General features: G+C 47.9%; 1 non-coding gene across 1 annotated transcript; it reads left to right on the forward strand.

The window, feature by feature from the left end:
- The first annotated feature begins 2370 nt into the window (after positions 1-2370).
- Trnak-uuu (transfer RNA lysine (anticodon UUU)) lies at positions 2371-2442 on the forward strand. The gene has a single exon. It is a non-coding gene; the product is annotated as a tRNA-Lys (tRNA).
- Positions 2443-6000: the final 3558 nt, after the last annotated feature.

The raw sequence follows: 6000 nt of genomic DNA on the forward strand, positions 1-6000 counted from the left end.
ATCGAAAGGCGTGGGTTCGGTCCCCACTCTGGGCGCGTGTTTTTCTTTCTTTCTTCTGTATAAATAAAAAAAATGTTTACTTAATTAACTGTAGTGAAAAAGAAAAGAGCCTAACCACACCCCTGTGCCTCCTTTGGCGTTGTAGACTGCTGACCTACCTTTCTGTATTTCCTCAAATAGCCCCTGATTTCCTTACTATATTATTCTGCGAAAGCCTACCGAGGGTCTCGCTTCTGGCTGCCTTGATGCCTAGGTAGCATAAGAGGGCTTCCCGCCAGTAACCCGCTCATGACAGGCTGTAGACGTTCGAGTCACGCCCCGGGGGTTGAAAAGAAGGTCCCCTTCTCCCCGTGAAGTCAGAGTGGCGCTGGCCACCACCCTCAAGCGTCAGATACACTTCTAGTTAATATAAATAGCCCAGAAAATGAAGGAGAACACAGTCGCCCAGATAGCCGAATTGGTAAGGCATTCGACATGTAATCAAAAGGCGTGGGTTCGGCCCCACTCTGGGCGCGTGTTTTTCTTCCTTTCTTTCTTCTGTATAGTTAAAAAAATGTTTACCTGATTAACTGTAGTGAAAAAGAAAAGAGCCTAACCACACCCCTGTGCCTCCTATGGCGTTGTAGACTGCTGACCTACCTTTCTGTATTTCCTCAACTAGCCCCTCATTTCCTTACTATATTATTCTGCAAAAGCCGAGCGAGGGTCTCGGTTCTGGCAGCCTTGATGCCTAGGTAGCATAAGACGGCTTCCCACCAGTAACCCGCTCATGACAGGCTGTAGACGTTCGAGTCACGCCCCGAGGGTTGAAAAGAAGGTCCCCTTCTCCCCGTGTAGTCAGAGTGGCGCTGGCCACCACCCTCAAGCGTCAGATACACTTCTAGTTAATATAAATAGCCCAGAAAGTGAAGGAGAACACAGTCGCCCAGATAGCCGAAATGGTAAGGCATTCGACATGTAATCGAAAGGCGTGGGTTCGGTCCCCACTCTGGGCGAGTGTTTTTCTTTCTTTCTTTCTTCTGTATAATTAAAAAAAATGTTTACCTAATTAACTGTAGTGAAAAAGAAAAGAGCCTAACCACACCCCTGTGCCTCCTTTGGCGTTGTAGACTGCTGACCTAAATTTCTGTATTTCCTCAACGAGCCCCTCATTTCCTTACTATATTATTCTGCGAAAGCCTAGCGAGGGTCTCGGTTCTGGCCGCCTTGATGCCTAGGTAGCATAAGAGGGCTTCCCGCCAGTAACCCGCTCATGACAGGCTGTAGACGTTCGAGTCACGCCCCGAAGGTTGAAAAGAAGGACCCCTTCTCCCCGTGAAGTCAGAGTGGCGCTGGCCACCACCCTCAAGCGTCAGATACACTTCTAGTTAATATAAATAGCCCAGAAAATGAAGGAGAACACAGTCGCCCAGATAGCCGAATTGGTAAGGCATTCGACATGTACTCAAAAGGCGTGGGTTCGGCCCCACTCTGGGCGCGTGTTTTTCTTCCTTTCTTTCTTCTGTATAGTTAAAAAAATGTTTACCTGATTAACTGTAGTGAAAAAGAAAAGAGCCTAACCACACCCCTGTGCCTCCTTTGGCGTTGTAGACTGCTGACCTACCTTTCTGTATTTCCTCAACTAGCCCCTCATTTCCTTACTATATTATTCTGCAAAAGCCGAGCGAGGGTCTCGGTTCTGGCAGCCTTGATGCCTAGGTAGCATAAGACGGCTTCCCACCAGTAACCCGCTCATGACAGGCTGTAGACGTTCGAGTCACGCCCCGAGGGTTGAAAAGAAGGTCCCCTTCTCCCCGTGTAGTCAGAGTGGCGCTGGCCACCACCCTCAAGCGTCAGATACACTTCTAGTTAATATAAATAGCCCAGAAAGTGAAGGAGAACACAGTCGCCCAGATAGCCGAAATGGTAAGGCATTCGACATGTAATCGAAAGGCGTGGGTTCGGTCCCCACTCTGGGCGAGTGTTTTTCTTTCTTTCTTTCTTCTGTATAATTAAAAAAAATGTTTGCCTAATTAACTGTAGTGAAAAAGAAAAGAGCCTAACCACACCCCTGTGCCTCCTTTGGCGTTGTAGACTGCTGACCTAAATTTCTGTATTTCCTCAACTAGCCCCTCATTTCCTTACTATATTATTCTGCGAAAGCCGAGCGATGGTCTCGGTTCTGGCAGCCTTGATGCCTAGGTTGCATAAGAGGGCTTCCCGCCAGTAATCCGCTCATGACAGGCTGTAGACGTTCGAGTCACGCCCCGGGGGTTGAAAAGAAGGTCCCCTTCTCCCCGTGTAGTCAGAGTGGCGCTGGCCACCACCCTCAAGCGTCAGATACACTTCTAGTTAATATAAATAGCCCAGAAAGTGAAGGAGAACACAGTCGCCCAGATAGCCGAATTTGTAAGGCATTCGACATTTAATCGAAAGGCGTGGGTTCAGTCCCCACTCTGGGTGTGTGTTTTTCTTTCTTTCTTTCTTCTGTATAATTAAAAAAATGTTTACCTAATTAACTGTAGTGAAAAAGAAAAGAGCCTAACCACACCCCTGTGCCTCCTTTGGCGTTGTAGACTGCTGACATACCTTTCTGTATTTCCTCAACGAGCCCCTCATTTCCTTACTATATTATTCTGCGAAAGCCTAGCGAGGGTCTCGGTTCTGGCAGCCTTGACGCCTAGGTAGCAAAGAGGGCTTCCCACCAGTAACCCGCTCATGACAGGCTGTAGACGTTCGAGTAATGCCTCCGGGGTTGAAAAGAAGGTCCCCTTCTCCCCGTGTAGTCAGAGTGGTGCTGGCCACAACCATCAACCGTCAGATACACTTCTAGTAATATAAATAGCCCAGAAAGTGAAGGAGAACACAGCCGCCCAGATAGCCGAATTGGTAAGGCATTCGACATGTAGTCGAAAGGCGTGGGTTCGGTCCCCACTCTGGGCGTGTTTTTCTTTCTTTCTTCTGTATAAATAAAAAAAAATGTTTACTTAATTAACTGTAGTGAAAAAGAAGAGAGCCTAACCACACCCCTGTGCCTCCTTTGGCGTTGTAGACTGCTGTCCTACCTTTCTGTATTTCCCCAACGAGCCCCTCATTTCCTTACTATATTATTCTGCGAAAGCCGAGCGAGGGTCTCGGTTCTGGCAGCCTTGAAGCCTAGGTACCATAAGAGGGCTTCCCGCCAGTAACCCACTTATGACAGACTGTAGATGTTCGAGTCACGCCCCGGGGGTTGAAAAGAAGGTCCCCTTCTCCCCGTGTAGTCAGAGTGGCGCTGGCCACAACCCTCAAGCGTCAGATACACTTCTAGTAATATAAATAGCCCAGAAAGTGAAGGAGAACCCAGTCGCCCAGATAGCCGAATTGGTAAGGCATTTGACATGTAATCGAAAGGCGTGGGTTCGGTCCCCACTCTGGGCGCGTGTTTTTCTTTCTTTCTTTCTTCTATATATATAAAAAAATGTTTACCTAATTAACTGTAGTGAAAAAGAAAAGAGCCTAACCACACCCCTGTGCCTCCTTTGGCGTTGTAGACTGCTGTCCTACCTTTCTGTATTTCCTCAACGAGCCCCTCATTTCCTTACTATATTATTCTGCGAAAGCCAAGCGAGGGTCTCGGTTCTGGCAGCCTTGATGCCTAGGTAGCATAAGAGGGCTTCCCGCCAGTAACCCGCTCATGACAGGCTGTAGACGTTCGAGTCACGCCCCGGGGGTTGAAAAGAAAGTCCCCTTCTCCCAGTGTAGTCCGAGTAGCGCTGGCCACCACCCTCAAGCGTCAGATACACTTCTAGTAATATAAATAGCCCATAAAGTGAAGGAGAACACAGTCGCCCAGATAGCTGAATTGGTAAGGCATTCGACATGTAATCGAAAGGCGTGGGTTCGGTCCCCACTCTGGGCGCGTGTTTTTCTTTCTTTCTTCTGTATAAATAAAAAAAATGTTTACTTAATTAACTGTAGTGAAAAAGAAAAGAGCCTAACCACACCCCTGTGCCTCCTTTGGCGTTGTAGACTGCTGTCCTACCTTTCTGGATTTCCTCAACGAGCCCCTCATTTCCTTACTATATTATTCTGCGAAAGCCGAGCGAGGGTCTCGGTTCTGGCAGCCTTGAAGCCTAGGTAGCATAAGAGGGCTTCCCGCCAGTAACCCGCTCATGACAGGCTGTAGACGTTCGAGTCACGCCCCGGGGGTTGAAAAGAAGGTCCCCTTCTCCCCGTGTAGTCAGAGTGGCGCTGGCCACTACCCTCAAGCGTCAGATACACTTCTAGTTAATATAAATTGTCCAGAAAGTGAAGGAGAACACAGTCGCCCAGATAGCCGAATTGGTAAGGCATTCGACATGTAATCGAAAGGCGTGGGTTTGGTCCCCACTCTGGGCGCATGTCTTTCTTTCTTTCTTTCTTCTGTATAATTAAAAAAAAATGTTTACCTAATTAACTGTAGTGAAAAAGAAAAGAGCCTAACCACACCCCTGTGCCTCCTTTGGCGTTGTAGACTGCTGACCTAAATTTCTGTATTTCCTCAACGAGCCCCTCATTTCCTTACTATATTATTCTGCGAAAGCCTAGCGAGGGTCTCGGTTCTGGCAGCCTTGATGCCTAGGTAGCATAAGAGGGCTTCCCGCCAGTAACCCGCTCATGACAGGCTATAGACGTTCGAGTCAAGCCCCGAAGGTTGAAAAGAAGGTCCCCTTCTCCCCGTGTAGTCAGAGTGGCGCTGGCCACCACCCTCAAGCGTCAGATACACTTCTAGTTAATATAAATAGCCCAGAAAGTGAAGGAGAACACAGTCGCCCAGATAGCCGAATTGTTAAGGCATTCGACGTGTAATCGAAAGGCGTGGGTTTGGTCCCCACTCTGGGAACGTGTTTTCCTTTCTTTCTTCTGTATAATTAAAAAAAATGTTTACTTAATTAACTGTAGTGAAAAAGAAAAGAGCCTAACCACACCCCTGTGCCTCCTTTGGCGTTGTAGACTGCTGACCTACCTTTCTGTATTTCCTCAACAAGCCCCTCATTTCCTTACTATATTATTCTGCGAAAGCCTAGCGAGGGTCTCGGTTCTGGCCGCCTTGATGCCTAGGTAGCATAAGAGGGCTTCCCGCCAGTAACCCGCTCATGACAGGCTGTAGACGTTCGAGTCACGCCCCGAAGGTTGAAAAGAAGGACCCCTTCTCCCTGTGTAGTCAGAGTGGCTCTGGCCACCACCCTCAAGCGTCAGATACACTTCTAGTTAACATAAATAGCCCAGACAGTGAAGGAGAACACAGTCGCCCAGATAGCCGAATTGGTAAGGCATTCGACATGTAATCGAAAGGCGTGGGCTCGGTCCCCACTCTGGGCGCGTGTTTTTCTTTCTTTCTTTCTACTGTATAATTAAAAAAATGTTTACCTAATTAACTGTAGTGAAAAAGAAAAGAGCCTAACCACACCCCTGTGCCTCCTTTGGCGTTGTATAACTGCTGACCTACCTTTCTGTATTTCCTCAACGAGCCCCTCATTTCCTTACTATATAATTCTGCGAAAGCCTAGCGAGGGTCTCGGTTCTGGCAGCCTTGATGCCTAGGTAGCATAAGAGGGCTTCCCGCCAGTAACCCGCTCATGACAGGCTGTAGACGTTCGAGTCAAGCCCCGAAGGTTGAAAAGAAGGTCCCCTTCTCCCCGTGTAGTCAGAGTGGTGCTGGCCACAACCCTCAACCGTCAGATACACTTCTAGTAATATAAATAGCCCAAAAAGTGAAGGAGAACACAGTCGCCCAGATAGCCGAATTGGTAAGGCATTCGACATGTAATCGAAAGGCGTGGGTTCGGTACCCACTCTGGGCGCGTGTTTTTCTTTCTTTCTTTCTTCTGTATATATAAAAAAAATGTTTACCTAATTAACTGTAGTGAAAAAGAAAAGAGCCTAACCACACCCCTGTGCCTCCTTCGGCGTTGTAGACTCCTGTCCTACCTTTCTGTATTTCCTCAGCGATACCCTCATTTCCTTACTATATTATTCTGCGAAAGCCAAGCGAGGGTC

Source organism: Haemaphysalis longicornis, unplaced genomic scaffold, assembly GCF_048455015.1.
Source record: "Haemaphysalis longicornis isolate Haplotype H1 unplaced genomic scaffold, Haemaphysalis longicornis Haplotype H1 scaffold_11, whole genome shotgun sequence".
Taxonomy (NCBI): domain Eukaryota; kingdom Metazoa; phylum Arthropoda; class Arachnida; order Ixodida; family Ixodidae; genus Haemaphysalis; species Haemaphysalis longicornis.